Source organism: Ictalurus punctatus, chromosome 1, assembly GCF_001660625.3.
Source record: "Ictalurus punctatus breed USDA103 chromosome 1, Coco_2.0, whole genome shotgun sequence".
Classification (NCBI taxonomy): Eukaryota; Metazoa; Chordata; class Actinopteri; order Siluriformes; family Ictaluridae; genus Ictalurus; species Ictalurus punctatus.
In genome coordinates, this window is record NC_030416.2 from 1,789,117 (window position 1) to 1,805,259 (window position 16,143).

General features: G+C 40.2%; 1 long non-coding RNA gene across 3 annotated transcripts in view; it reads right to left on the reverse strand.

Moving 5' to 3' along the window:
• Nucleotides 1-10,539: 10,539 nt before the first annotated feature.
• The window catches only part of LOC108273226 (uncharacterized), a 39,811-nt gene continuing 34,207 nt past the window's right edge, over nucleotides 10,540-16,143 (reverse strand). Inside the window, exons 3-5 of one of the 3 annotated variants that reach the window (XR_001814269.3) lie at nucleotides 11,568-11,794; nucleotides 11,348-11,494; nucleotides 10,540-11,259 (exon numbers count right to left, since the gene is read on the reverse strand). This is a non-coding gene — a long non-coding RNA (uncharacterized LOC108273226). Of the gene's footprint in view, nucleotides 11,260-11,347; nucleotides 11,795-16,143 lie in introns of all 3 variants that reach the window. The other 2 variants (XR_001814266.3, XR_001814268.3) reach the window with 2 other exon arrangements.

Consider the following 16,143-nt stretch of genomic DNA (forward strand, 5'->3'; position numbering starts at 1 on the left):
ATGAACACGGTGGCCCGAAGCGGCTCATATAAAAGCCGTCGCCCTCGCTCACATCTGGATTTCCATTACCGTCAGATCGGAGAGAGAGAGGGAGCGAGAGAGAAATGTCCTCCGGAGACAGCAGAGTTCCTCAGTGCGAATCACTTTTCAGATTTACGCCGGCGATCATGTTCATATGGCTTAGATAGGGTTTAGGGAACAGGGCGTGCGGTTTGGGACACGTCCACAATACAGCTTCTTCACCTCCACGGACATTTCTGTAAATTCTTTCAATTGTATTTGAAACAGTCATTTTACACAGAAATTATTTATTTTACGTTACAGGAATATTTGACATGGTATGTGTCTAAAAAAAAAAAAAACATTTATTTTTATCTAGCATTTACATTTTATATAGCATTTACACTCGTTTCATTTTATTTCCTTTTATGAAAAGAAAAAAAAAACGCTAAAGCGCATCTATTAAGGTTTTGAAACGTGCCTACTTTTGTCTTAAATGTCTCATACGATAGATTTACATGCATCCGAGGTCAAAAAACACTTTAACGTGCTCATAATTTAAACTGCAGCGACCCCCCAGTGTCACAAACGACTCGTTAAATGATTCGTTCTAAAGGATTCGTTCTAAACAACTCCTTTCATAGAGGGCATTCTCTGCTCTGATTGGTCAGACGTGCCAGTCTGTCGTGATTGGTCTACGGCTGCCGGAGATTTTGGAAACGTTGCAGATGTTTTTACGTTCGCAGACAGCTACGTATATAAACACGCTACGTGAAAGGTAATATTTGAAAAACCATAATAGGTGCACTTTGAATCAGAAATCACTTTATTTAACGCTATAATGGTGTTTTATATGGCATTAGGGCTTCCTTACTTAAAATGAAATCTTTTTTGAAGGTAATAATACAAAAATAGATTACTAGTGTGATTATACACCTGTTTATATCCATTAAAATGTCGTATTTAAAACATTAATCGTTTTTATTTAATGTTCTGTGTGGTGCTGAATTTGATACTTTTTGTTATTTAACCTATTGACTGTAGGTTTTTTTTTTTATACACACACACACACACACACACAACTGAGATGCTTATTTTCCTTTATGTTTTTGATATATATTTTTTAAAATTCCGTGTTTTAAATCATTTGATAATTCTTTGCCATTATCTTCATGTCTGTTTAATTTTTTAGATTAGGATCTTAAAAAAAAATGTTTCTGCTTTAATATTCAAATAACACACTTTAAAATGATACATTTACAGTTTAACTGTTAATCACATTAACACTTTTAATCTTAGAGACTTTTTATTTGTTAGTATAAATATTAATATCAATTTCCAGTCAGTTTTTACACCTTTACCTCCTTTGTTTATTTATTTGTTTGTTTATTTTACACTTAAGTTGTTACTACGCAGTGAATCAGTAATAAAAACATTACGTTACTAATTATAGAATAATTGTTTACTTCTCAAATTCTTTCGCTGAAAAAGGTCAAATGAAAAGCGAGGCATTTTGAATTTTTTTTCCGGATTAGTCGTGAAATGAAGGGTTTATTGTTTCGTTATTTCCATGAAATAACTGCCGCGACTGACGGGTAAAATTAGACGGCGTTTAATTCTTTAGCGGAGTAGAGCAAGTCTGATTTTTTTTTTTTTTTTTTTTACAGAGAAATCGTTGATCAGAAATGAGTCGTTTTTAAAAAGAATCAAATAAGTGGCGCCGAGCGGTACGAGATGGAGATTTACACCGATTCGTGTTTTAAGTATGAAGATCTTATTAGTACTAATTATTGAATTTATATTTCAAACAGAAGGAAGGGTAAATCACAGTGTGAAAAGAGTTCGCGTGCTCTCACACAAGTGTGAGAAAACTTCTGTAAGGAAATATGGACTGCCTTGTTATTTTGTGAAAACCAGATTTATTTATTTATTTATTTATCTATCTATCTACAGTTATCGCTGTTGATCTTCATCTGTCCCTCATTCCACTCCTGACAGTCTGAGAGAGGGAGAGAGAGAGAGAGAGAGAGAGAGAGAGAGAGAGAGAGAGAGAGAGAGAGAGAGCGTGTGTGTGTGTGTTGCCCATCTGGGGCTGAGACCCCAGAGCTCATGCCAGGAATTGGAGGAGAATCCTGTCAGGCTAGAGGACACACAGCCAGCACAGAGGTCACACACACACACACACTCTCTCTCTCTCTCTCTCTCACACACACACACACACACACACACAAAATGCAAGGTATAACCACTGAGACAAGAATGTAAAAATAATTCCCACCAGGGTGACTGTGTGTGTGTGTGTGTGTGTGTGTGTGTGTGTGTGTGTGTGTGTGTGTGTGTGACCTTCCATACACAATCTTCTTTGTGCCTCATAAACCCGACAGCTTCACACAATTAAACCCCGGCAGTTAAAGTGTAGCTCACATGATGTTTTTCTTACCACCGGAGGAGTGAAGCCCTTTTCGCATAGAGTGTGTGTGTGTGTGTGTGTGTGTGTGTGTGTGTGTGTGTGTGGGAGAGAGAGAGACACATTTTAGGTCACTTTATCACAGTATAATGTCGTACAGATATATCGTCACGCTTTTTTTCCGGGTCACCAGACACACACACACACACACACACACACACACACACACACACACACACACACTTCCTCTGTGCTAAAATCATCAAAGCAAACACAGTGCTAATTATTACACACAGCTCAATGTCACCTTCTCACTGTTACAGATTCAAACCGGCCAGCAGGTGTGTGTGTGTGTGTGTGTGTGTGTGTGTGTGTGTGTGTGTGTGTGTGTGTGTGTGTGTGTGTGTACGCACGCGTGTTCGACTTCTTACGACGTCTGAAGTTAGACAAGTGAATACACTCGCACTGATTTATTTCATGAAGAATGAAAAGAGAGAGAGAGAGATGAAGGAATGAAGTAGAGAAGAGACGAGGGAGGAGAAAAGAACAGCAACAGCAAAAACACAACAAAGGAGAGAATGGAAAAGATAAAGGAGAGAAAGAGAAGAAATGAGGGGAAAGGAAAACAGTAGAAGAAAGAAAAATGAGAAGAGGGAGAAGAAACTAAGAGGATGGAGAAGACGAGAAGAAAAGGGACAGAAGAAATCGAAAAGGAGAAGAAAACGAGGAAAGAACGTGTGAAGTGGAAGAAAGGATGAGAGGGAAATTGGAGGAGGTGATGGAAGGAGAGGGGAGGCTACAGAGGAGAAAAGAAAGAAAGAAAGAAAGAAAAAGGAGAAGTAGAAATGAAGGGGGAAAAGGAAAAGAAAAAAAGAGCAGGAAAAGAGGAGATAAGTGAGCAGAGAGAAGAAGAAAGAGAAAGGAGGAGAGAAATAAAGGGGGGAAATACAGAGAAAATATCATGGGGAGGAGAGAAAAGCAAAAGGATAGAGAAGAAGGATCGAGAAAAGAACTGATAGTAAGGAAGGATGAAGAAAAGGGAGAGGAAAACAGGAAAGAAAAAATAAGAAAAAAAAAGAGCAAAAGAGAAAAAGGGAAAATAAAGATGAGGCAAGAAAAAAGGAGGAAAGAAACTGTAGACAAGGAACAAAGGAGGAGGAAAAAGGGAGAGAAAAGGGGGAGCACACAGCTCCAGATAACAGAATTAAAGAAAGAAGAAAAGGAGAAACGTGGAGGAAGATGGTGTGAGAAATAAAGCAGAGAGAGAAAAGAAAAGAGAATGAGGGGGGAAAGAGAAGAATCAAAAAGGAGGAAGTCGAGGAAAGAAAAGGCAATGACTGAAAACAGATGAAAAAAAGAGGAGAGAATCGAAGAACAGAAAAGCAAGTGTGATGAAGAAAGGATCAGAGGGAAACGATATTTCACGTCAGCGCCGGAAGAGAAGAAAGGAGATGAATGGATGAACGATGTGGGGAAAAGAAGTGCAAAGCGCAGACTAAGAGGTGAAAATGAAAGTGAAAATAAGCTTCATGGGGGAAGGAGCAGGAGCTTAAGGGCCTTAGGATGATAAAAGGAGGAACTGGACCTCAGAATGGCAGGAGTTGGAGATTATGGACCTCAAAATGGAGGCACATGGAGTGTGTAGAACAAAGCATGGGAGGAGTAGGAGCCTGAGCACCTCAGGATGACAAGTTAGAGCAAGTAGGCCTTAGGCCCTTGGACATGCAGGACATGGGCTCAGGATGGCAGGAATATGAACCTGCCTGCTTCAGGATGGCAGGAGTAGGACTTTGTAGGCCTTAAACTGCCAGAAACAGAAGGTTTTTGGCTCACAAGCAGGCTTCTAGGACTCACCATGGGAGGAGTAGGACTTTGTAGGCCTCAGTATGGCAGAGGCAGGTCTCTGGCTCTCAATATGGCAGCAGCCAAAACTTGTCGACCTCAGAAGGGCAGATGTAGGAGCTACTAACCTTCAGGACTGACGAAACTGGAAATGGTAGGCTTTAGGACGGCAGTAATATGGGCTTGAGGAGCGCCGAATGAAAGGAGTGGGAGCTCATGATTAGAGGAGTAGGACCTTATGGACCTCAGAATAACAATAGTCAGAGCTTGTAGGCTTAAGTATGGCAGAAACAGAAGGTTCTTGGATCTCAGAATGGCAGGAGGATGAGCTTCTAGACCTCAGGATTGGAGGATTAAGACTCTATGGATCTCAGAATGGCAGGACTTGGTGCTATAGGCCTCAGGTGTGAAGGAGTACGATCTCAAGATGACAGAAGTTAAATCTTGTAGGTCAGAGGTCCTGGAAGAGGCAGAGCTTCATTACAACTTCTGACGGAAGCAGAAGGTTCTTGGTTCTCAGGATGGAAGAAGTAGAAGCTTCTAGGCCTCAGGAGGGCAAAAATACAAGCTTGTTCGCTTAAGGATTGGAGGGCTTGGAGATCAGAATGGGACGAATAAGGGCTTAAAGGCGAAGTAAGCGCTTATAGGCTTCGGGACAGCAGAAGGAGAAGGTTCCTGGATCTCAGGATGGCAGGTGCTACAAGTTAGGCTTGTAGGCCTCAGGATTGGAGCAGTAGGACCGTGAGGACCTCAGGATAAACGAAGGAAGAGTCTGTAGAAGTAGTCTGTCCAGCATGACAGAAGTGAAAGTTTGTAGATCTCAGGCCAGCAGAAATAAATGAAAAAAAGAAGGCAGGAGTTGCTCGCAGGCCTCAGAGGTCCAGGAAGAGGAGAAGCTTGTAGGTTTCACGACGGACTTATGCTTCACTATCTACATTATACAGTCGTGATTACAAAAACAAAGCAAACCCAAACCATCACGGTCGATCCAGTCCATGTTTCTGATTAAGGCAGAACTAGCAGGTGCATGGCATGGAGCTGTTAGTGTGTGGTTGATGAGCACCGCTTTGGCACGTAGCCATGGACAGACTGCAACACACTCGCTACGTAATCAATTATTCCAGACAATCTGCTTAAATCTCACTTTAACACATCCTGTTTATCCATGTGTTCAATTACAATGAACACTTTTTTACATTTTAGGTATATATTTTTTTTGTATTACTTCTAGTTCACTCACACACAAACTCCATATTAGCATAAGAACAGGTGGAGGAGGAAACCCCGCTACTGTACTGAGGCTAATTTGACACAATATGCATGACTAATGACGCCCAAAAATAACAAATTAGGGTTCACAGTTGGGACACGGGGCTCTGGTGATGGGACGCCACTGTGTGCCAGAAGGACAAAAGCCCAGAAAAGTCAGTGAGTGGTATTGGACGTCCTGTCCTTGGCACTTTTTTTGGCATGCGAGCGTCCCCCAAAACCAGTGCCATGCAATCCTGCTGGCAGACGAGAAGGACGCTTGGCTGTCACGCTCACTTTTCCATCCAAAGGACTACAAAGGGTCTGGATTGTGTTCATAGCGTGCTAATCATAGCGTGACACTGACGCTGACCCTGCCGTACACGCCAGAGGTGAGACGATCCTTATTTGAATCTAAATCGGACAAGTTTCCATCTTCTGAAAGACCTCAAAGAAAAAGTCTTGAGGCCAAGCAGAGCTAGGGTCCCTCGTACAACTTGCTAATTAACCAGGCTAATATAATAGCTAGCATTTGTGTGGGATCAGAGTGCAGAAACTGAAGCAGAAACGAAAAACAAGAACCGGTGATGTTTAGCATGTAACGTATAGCTAGAGCTTAGAGTCGTTTAGCATCTCCGTATCGTCTGCCAGGTTTTTTTTTTGTTTGTTTTTTTTTTTAAACAAAGCTAAAATACCTTGCCGTATGCTAAAAAAAAAAAAAAAAACTATGTAAAATCACTAGAAAGATTTTCAGAAGAGTTCAAGGGGGAAAAAAAACATTTAATTTTGCTAAATTAGCAGAAAGTAGCTAAATACATCAGGTAATAATAGTCTCTAAAAACAAAATACGCTTTTGCGCTAACACCTGAGAAGCAGCTACAAAATTAGCCTGACTAAATAAGGTCAGTCTGTGATACCTTTTAGCATTAGCATGGTCTTAGATTACAGAGGCAGTGAAGAAAGCAACAAAAAAAAAGGGGGGGGGGGGGGGGGGGTGGGAGGATTAACTTTATTATATCTTTATTATCTTTTTTTTCCCCTCAGGGATCCCTCCCTGTTATCCCGTCTTTTTTTTTTTTTTTGAGTGTCATCCGATGCTAACGCCTGCCAGTTATCCGGAGCGAACAGGTGGCACATTGCAGGTGGCAGGCTAATCCTTATAAAGATCTTACTTCATTAAGGAATCCGTTTAATGTAGCCACTCGATTGATAAATCGTCCAAACCGCAGGCCCGCTGCTTCTTACCTTTTTTTACGCCAAGTTTCACACGCAATGCGCATGTGTGGTAAATTAATTATTAATTAAGCATTTAATATAGATTTTTTAAAAAAAAGAATAATAAAAATAAAGCTAATGCAATGTCTTAGCAATGTTGTGTGAAATCCTTACACTGCTTTAAGAGCACTTAAAGAATAAACTATGCTAATACCTGTCTATGTTAGCATGCTAACATGCGTTCCGCATTAATGAAACAATAGTAAACAACATGCATCATAAATGCATAAGAGGACAACTGAAGCTGAATTAAATTACCTCAGACTAAATGACCTCAGCCTATGCTAGCAGGTTATTCTGGAATCTAGCATTAGCAGGGACTTTGTGTGTGAAGTAAATAAATAAACAAAATGACACCAATGACTTCGAAATCTACTCGAAAGAGAGAAGGATATTTACATGAAGGACATGTAGAGCTCAAGTCTATCCGCTAAATTGAACGCTAATTAATTGTCTTATCAAGTTAGCCTTAATATACTGCATAGCGAGAGGATGTGTGCGTTCTTGTACTCGCTTTACCGTTAGCCAAACGCGATTTATGTAGAATGCTAATCATATCCACTAACCTCTAATTAGCGGCTCAGCTAGCAAGCTCATTTCTGAGTGACATATTTATTGCATCGCAGACCATGTTCGTTTTTATTTCATTTATTGACTCTTCTATCGAACCGATTTGGACATTAGCATTATTAGCAATATGACATCGCAACTGCTGTAACATCTGCTTTAAAGATCACCAACCGGGCTTATCTCAGTCTCGGTGATTAGTAGTGTTAAACCATATCGTTGAGAGTAAGACAGAGCGCCTCTGAGGAAAACCACCGGAAGAAATTTACATCTTAAAGCACACGCTGAAAGGGTAGCTTGCCATTTGATGCAAAATGAGCCGGGTTTGATATGCAGGTTCTGACATTAGAAAACGGGAATGCTAATCCTTGAGAAATGGGGAAGGTTATGTCCGCGGAAGACAAAGAAGAGCGCGCTTTGAAAGCTGCTGAAACTGGAAGACTGTATACAGACGTATTGCTAGTATGCTAATTTTGCTGTTTAGCGGAGTCAAGTTCCATCAGCTGTAATGTACCACATTAACAAAGCAAATCAGATGTTATCATTTTTTAAACGTTCAGTATCGTTGCTCAAATCATTCACCGGTCCAAACGTCTTCATCCGCCATTTTTAAAACAAAACCTTTACGGAAAGAAAGTTCAGTTCCGTTAACAAAGAACATAGGCAACTAATCTGTTGTGACAACAGAGCAACAGCTAATAAAGTGTGTGTGTGTTGGGGCAGCTGGTAAATAGATACAACAGAGATGACTAATATTTTGTTGTTTGGTACAAATGATGCCTAATGTGTTTTCTCTAACTTTTTTTTTTTATGTAGCAGGCTATATGTAACCAAGTCATCTCCTGAGCTAGCTAACAGTAACCTCCCCTCTAGTAATTTCTGCTTTCCTGTAGTAAATATCTCTAGCTAGCATTAACCCTGTGTGCTAACTGTTTTCTAGCTGGAAGTAATCTCTCATGGTAAATGTCTAGCTAAATTTACCCTGCTGTGGTAAATTTCTAACTAGCAGTAACCTCCTGTGGTAAATTTAGAACTAGAGGTAAGCTCCTGTGGTACAAATTACGCTAGAAGTATATTTATAGCTAGCAACACTCTCCTATGGTAAATTTCTAGCTAGCAGTAACCTCCTGTGGTAAAGTTCTAGCTCAATGTACCCTGCTGTGGTGACTTTCTAGCTAGTAGTAATCTCCTGTGGTACATTTCTAACTAGAGGTAACCTCCTGTGGTACATTTTTTTAGTTAGAAGTAAATTTATAGTTAGCAGTATCCTCCTGTGGTAAATTTGTAGCTAGCAGTACCCTCCTGTGGTAAAGTTCTAGCTAAATGTACCCCGCTGTGCTAACTTTCTAGCTAGCAGTACTCTCCAGTGGTAAATTTCTAACTAGAGGTAACCTCCTGTGGTACATTTTTAAATAGAAGTCAATTTATAGTTAGCAAAACCTTCCTGTGGTAAATTTCTAGCTAGCAGTACCCTCCTGTGGTACAATTTAATCTACAAGGATATGTATAGCTAGCAGTATCCTCCTATGGTAAATTTCTAGCTAGAGGTAACCTCCTGTAGTACATTTTTAGTTAGAAGTACATTTGTAGTTAGCAGTTACCTCCTGTGGTAAATTTCTAGATAGCAGTACCCTCCTGTAGTCAATGCCCAGCTAGCAGTACCCTCCTATAGTAAATTTCTAACTAGACATAACCTCCTGTGGTACATTTTTAGCTAGAAGTACATTTGTAGTTAGCAGTTAACCTCCTGTGGTAAATTTCTAACTTGAGCTAACCTCCTGTAGTCAATTTCCAGCTAACAGTGCCCTCCTATGGTAAATTTCTACCTAGAGGTAACCTCCTGTGGTAAATTTCCAGCTAGCAGTGCCCTCCTATAGTAAATTTCTAACTAGAGGTAACCTCCTGTGGTAAATATCCAGCTAGCAGTACCCTCCTGTGGTAAATTTCTAACTAGAGGTAACCTCCTGTGGTAAATATCCAGCTAACAGTGCCCTCCTATGATAAATTTCTACCTAGAGGTAACCTCCTGTGGTAAGTTTCCAGCTAGCAGTACGTTCCTATAGTAAATTTCTTACTAGAGGTAACCTCCTGTGGTAAATATCCAGCTAGCAGTACCCTCCTATGGTAAATTTCTAACTACTGGTAACCTCCTGTGGTACATTTTTAGCTAGAAGTAAGTTTGTAGTTAGAAGTACCCTCCTGTGGTGTTGCATCATGCAAGCTGATGAAGCAATGGAAAGGATGTGATAATAGCCATAGTCAATCCTGTGCGATAAACATTTCTGTCTGTCAAACTTTAACGTTCTGTGTAACAAGCTCAAGGACGGAAATAAGGATTGATTAAAAGATGTCAAGTGTACATTTCACCCTCGTCTCCGAGAGCATTCGATCCAAATTACCGAGAGATTTCATTTAAAATCAGTGATAATAAGGAGAAAAAAGTTCTTATCGTGGAGCCAGACATGGCAGCTAATTTAGCGTGCAGCTAGGTCTTCATATCTCAGTGTGAGGTACTTAATTTGTGCTTTGGAAAGATGGAGAAGAGGGAAAAAAAAAAAAGTACAGCGTTACAGGTGTGAAGAGGCAATTAGCTGTCCGTCTGAATCAAGGTCATGATTGTTATCCGGTAACGGTTGTTCATTTTCCCTTCCTCTCTTTATAGCGAAAAGTAGCCTTTATACTTTAAATTGACAACGCAGCAATCTGATTTACCTCGTGTTTCATTAACGCTTCCATTCTTCAGAGCGGTTTTTATATTACAGAGAACGGTACAAGTGTGCAGCAGAAAGAGATGGATAGTGAAGGGTATCGCAGCTATATCTAAGAATGAGTCACTTTAAATGAATGCAGAGAATATTAAACATTTATACACGTAACCTCCTGTGGTAAGTTTTTCTAGGTTATAGTTACCTCCTGTGGTAAATTTCTAGCTATCGGTAACATGTGGTACTTTTCTAGCTAGTAGTAACCTCTTGTGGTATTTTTATTTTTTTCTAACGACGAATAAAATTTTTTTTTTTTTTTTAAATCTCACACTAATGCGAATGACTCGCACGAAATCCCACATAACGTCTTACTAATTCTAATGAAATCGATCACTTTCGCACCAAATTCCAGCAATTTAACAAAGTGATCGATTTCATTAGAATTAGTAAGACGTTATGTGGGATTTCGTGCAAGTCCTTCGCATTACTGTGAGTTTTTTTTTTTTAGTATTTTTATACGTCGTGAGGATTAGCGTAAAACTTCTGGATTTCTGTCGACGTGGTTAGTAGTGGTGTTTGTAGAATTTCAGTACAAATCTGAATTAGCTCAGGATTAAAAGATACAGATTAGCTAGGAGGTAGCTACAGTAACGTTCGTTTTTATTATTACCACAACTAGGATTTATTATTATTTCTTTTAAAATCACTATGTTACTATTTCTTAATGATCATTCTGTCCGTGATGTTTGTCAGACTTTCGCTATTTTCCAGTGAACAGAATTAAGGGATTTTTCTTTCTTTTATTTATTTATTTATTTTTAAATGGTACAAATAAGGCACCTGGAAGAGGTCTTTATCCTGCCTACACTTTGAAGAACATGATGGGGGTAGGGGCTCTTTTCTTTCTTTCTTTTTTTTCCCCATGGCCTGATGAGGAAATACACGGATGTGAGTACAGGTTGACTTTTTTTTTTTTTTTTTTAAATCATCCATTTCCACCTTGTTCGTGCACATTCTGGCCGTTCGTCAGCGGCATGCCAGTTTGTGACAACCCCGCCTGTTTCGCAACAAACGTGGTCGGCGCAAATTGCCAGCAAGATCTCGTCGTCCAATTTGTCTCAACAGAAGTAGAGGGACGTCATGACGGTGACCCTTCCTGCATCGTTATTCCCCTTCAAAATAACCCGCTTGGCTATTTCAGAGACGCCAAGACGACTGAGAGAGAGAGAGAGAGAGAGAGAGAGAGAGAGGTGGTGTTGTGGGATAATGGCATTGGTATCAAATTTATTCCTTCCCCATCTACCTCGTGTCTGTGAAAGCAGACATGCGGCGAGGTCGCGGGGTCAAAGCGCGAGGAGACAGTGTCGTGTGCGAACTGTCACGCTTCGCCACCTACTATGACACGCGCTGTGCCGTTTGTCGTCTGTCCGACATGCAAATTGTCCCGGGCCTGCTGTCATGAAAAAAAAAAATGCAGCTGCCTCCGAGAAACGTGAAGAAGGAGAAGGAGAAAACGAGCCCACCTGTAACTGCTGAAAGGAGTGATGGACAAGCATTCAGAAACGGCGACGAGAAACGCTTCGCTTTCCAGCACGCTCGGCACGAAAAATTCCTCTCCAGGACCCGAACTCACTCGAGGCTTTCAAATCAGGAACCCAGCTGGAAAGCAGACAGGACGACATCAGCGTCTCACGCGCTTCGGGAATTAATCACTGCAATCTCATCGTGTGCGGCACAATACGTCTAGGAACTATAATCCAAACAGAAATATCGTCAAAACGTCGCAAAATTAATCAGTAAATTCTGCATTTCTACGGCGAAAAGTCCAAATCTGCACACAAAATTCATACACAAGAGTAACACATTCTGAGGACCGGTGCTAGAGGTCGTAACCTTTCTTACAACATACTGGTCTGAAACGCAACAAATTTTTTTGAATTAGTGTGAAATCGTTGTGTTTTGTACACGCGAGTCAATGGAATTAGTCTAAAATTACCGGATTTTAAAAATAAACAATTCTAATATCAGTTTTCTTTTTTTTAGATTTTACTTTAACTGCAATTTTAATTTACACTACAATGCATCTTAAATATGAAAGACTTATTACAACTTATTTCAGACAATTCTAGACCGATAGATCGACAGATCGATAGAGAGAGAGAGAAATTGAAATGCATTTAAACAGCTTGTTCATTATCTGAGATCGTTTAATATATTAAAATCAAATTTGAGCACGTGACCCCTCCTGATTGTCTTCGTTTGCGTGCGCGCGCGCACACACACACACTTCCTCCACCATGTATATTATATATAAGAAGGATTAAATGTAACCACAGCTCACTCGCTCTTTTTTCTTTCTTTAATGATAAGTCTCTTCTCTCATCGTATAATTTTCCTCCAGGCAAATATATTCATCCTCCACCTTTCTAATCGCGCGGGACGTTTTGCATAAAACCCGCCGATATTCTCCGAGAATCAAACATATCAAAAGGTTTCCTGTCTTTGAAGTGCGGTGGTCCCTAATTTCAAAAACAGATTCTGATGATAAATAAATGCATTATTTATGATCCAGGAGGGGGAGGGTGGTGTGTGTGTGTGTGTGTGTGTGTGTGTGTGTGTGGGCGGGGGGGGGGCGGTTAGGGGGACAAGACTCCGAGCGCGCGGCCACATTTGAAAAATGTCATCCGTTGCGGGACGGACGCGTCTCTCCGGCGCGCGCCTGCCTGCCTCTTCAGCTCGAGACACAAAGACCAAAGCAAAAAATAACACCACGCAGATATTTATTTATTTATTTATTTATTTATTTATTTGTTTGTTTGTTTGTTTGTTTGGGCCGTGGACGTAATTCTCAGCGTGTACAGTGTCAGTGTATAAGAGCTGACGCATGCGAATACACACACGGAGCTCTTACACTGTAACCCCTTCCTGATTAGTGAGGTGAACATTTACATGACATCATAAATAACAAGTAAACAAAGCAACAACAACAACAAAACCCCAAACGTAGAAACGCATTACTTTAGTAAGGTTCAGAATGCTCATAAACATAATATTATTATCATTTATATTACTACATGTAATATTTTATATATATATATATATATATATATATATATATATATATATATATATATATATATATATATAAAATCACATACATGTAAAAGAACACTTTTTTTTATTATTATTATTTATTTATTTACCTACCTATCAAACTGGATTTTATTTCATATTATTTTCCCTATCAGTTTGATGATGTTTCATTTAATAATTTACTATTTATTTGAAATAGAACTTTTAACGTATCAAAACAATTACCTTACAAAGCAGGAAATGACAAAACCATCAAGCAATTGATATTTAAAGCGTATTTATATTTGAAACAACAAATGATTAAATATTACACAAGCAGAAATCTGAGCGCTTTGCTCAGAGAACTTTATTTATTTAGCTTATTGTTTAGGAGAAATGTGCTATATTACTTAAAGTACAAAACAGAGGGAGTATATATATAAGAATATTGGTACAAATCTTGCGTACAAGCTTTCTAATCGAAACGCGTTATACGGTAATTCCTGGCGCGCTCGCTCATTCGCTCATTCACTTCTTCTTCTTTGAATCTTTTCGCTTTCATCCCACACCGGAGGCCTCGCTCTTCAAACAGGCGTGTTATGCATTAACGCCGCACCGAGGCTAATCCGTAACACACGCACACCCTTTCCGAGTTTAAATTTCAAACCACTTCACACTTTCGCAGCTCGGTCATTCGAGCACGTGTTAGAAACGCCGGCGTTAGGCAGCCGAGCGTGTCTAAAGCGTCCTCTGTAAATCGGCCGCCGCTCACGGCTCTGGCGTCTGACGTGGCCTTTAGTCAGTAATTAGTGACGAGGTGTGAGGAAGAGAGGAAGGAGCGTGTTCGCGGAGGGCGGCTGGAGGTCAAACGTCTTGGCGAAGTACCGAGAAGTGTTTTTGTTTCGTTACGTTTACGTTACGGCCCATCTGCACAGCGCGTTAGCGGAACAGCCGCTTAGCGTCACGTGATCGCCGCGTTCGAGTGACTTCGGAATTTGATCACGGCTTCGAACGTTCAAACAGTGACGCGCCGCTAAAAACCTAAAAGGGTTTGGCTAGCGTTCGATGCTAACTTTAGTAACAGTGTCATTTTAGTCATACGGTCATTTTTGTAGTAATTAACCAACACGTCTGAGGGAAACGTCGATATTCCAAACATTTCTTTCTCATTTTCACTTCGGTCATACGTTTATGTTTGCTGTGTAACGGAAGTCCTAGCTTGCTAAATCATAATGTTTATTTAGTTCCTTCAAAAATATATATATATATATATTTTTTTTTTTTTTTGCAGTTTACCAACACGTCTGAGGTAAACGCTGACGATCTTGACGGTTTTATCTTGTTTGTACCGTCGCCGGACTTTTACAGTACATCGCCCGTGGAAGCCATGACAATTATGAGCTAACTAGCTAAATCCTACGTGCTACTACGCGGAGTCATCAAACGCTTTTTCTTTTAAATCGACGTTTGAGGAAAATTCTCAATATTTCAGTCAAACCATGTTGTCTAGTGTCCGCCGTCACTGTGCTAGCTACCTAGCTAAATCGTTAACCCTGGTTATTAGCCAGGTTAGACTTGCTGTGCGTACTGTACTAAAGTGAGAGGGAAAAAAAAATGCGACAGTTTTGCATTAATCCGTAAACGCAGATCAAGTTCAGGTGCAAATCAATTTTTTCACTCATAGCTACAAAGCTATCGTTGCGTTCTACGAGACTTAAGCTGATCAGATATCAGGTAGCTAATGTGAGCTGCAGATATTATCTGTTATATAAAAATGTGTGAGTGCTTCGTTAAAATCCTGCGTAAATCGCAATTAGCGGAATTTTAATGCTAATCAAATGGAACTTGTGACATTTTGTAACGTCCAAGTAGATAGACAGACGGATACCGCACTGTATAGGATGAAGGAGGAGGCCAGGAACGAGGGATCGATGTATTTCCGAGGCGTAACAGTACTACAATGGCCGCCGCCGTGTGTAAGTGATGAGCTCTGCTCCTCGGAGTGTGTTCGCTTTAACCTCCGAGTCACAAGGTTATTTCCACACACAGCGGCCCGTGATTAATGATTAACGCTCCTCAACTCACCTTTATCTCCATCAGCGTTAATTAAACGAAGGTCAGCTTCGGCCTGCTTCCACATAATAAATCACCTCCGGGCCTCTGTATGCGCTCTTTGCACTTTCCCCACATCGCAATACTGGGGGTTTTTTTGTTTGTTTTTTCCCCCCTAACATCGACTTCCTTTTCGTTTAATCCCGGCTGCCATCCGTTTTATTACTTAATCAGCTCGAGTGAACTTCGTTACACGAGGAATCGAGTCGACGTTACCGTAGCACAACTTATTTACACACGTTGTGTTGTTTTGTTGTTAATCTATCTGCGTGTTAGCATCTGAAATCAAATACATGGCGTGAATACGCAGTACAAAGCTAAACTTACACACAGCTGAAGTGACTTCACGCTGTGTGAACGACGTGTTAGCGGCTACGTACTAGCTAGCTAAACTGAGCCCTTTTTTAAAAAATAATAATAATTCAACACCACGTCTGAGGTAAAATGTTTTAGATTATTTTCGCGTCCACTGTGCCTTTACGTTCGTTCGAAAGACTCCGCTAGCTAAATAATTCGTCGTTTTAGTCGCCTGGAACGACGTTTTTAGCAACAAACAAATTTTAGCAACAAATCTGAGGTAAACTTTGATATTCCGGACTCTTTTTTTTTTTTTTTTGCTTCTTGTTTCCTTTTCCTGTGTGCCTTTACGTTTGCTGTGTAAAACAGTTAGCGGTTAAGTGTTAGCTCACTAGCACGTTTTTATTTACTTCATGTATTTATTTATTGTTTGTATAAAGAGCTAATGTAAGAGTATGCAACCCACGCTAGCTAAAATCCTAATTTCGCATGACTGATTCATCATTCATCAACACATCTGTGGGAAAAGTTGTCTTATTTCAGTGCTATCTAGCTAAACCGTGTCCTTTCTAAGTGATTTACCAACACATCTGAGGTAATTTGTTGTTCACTGCACTT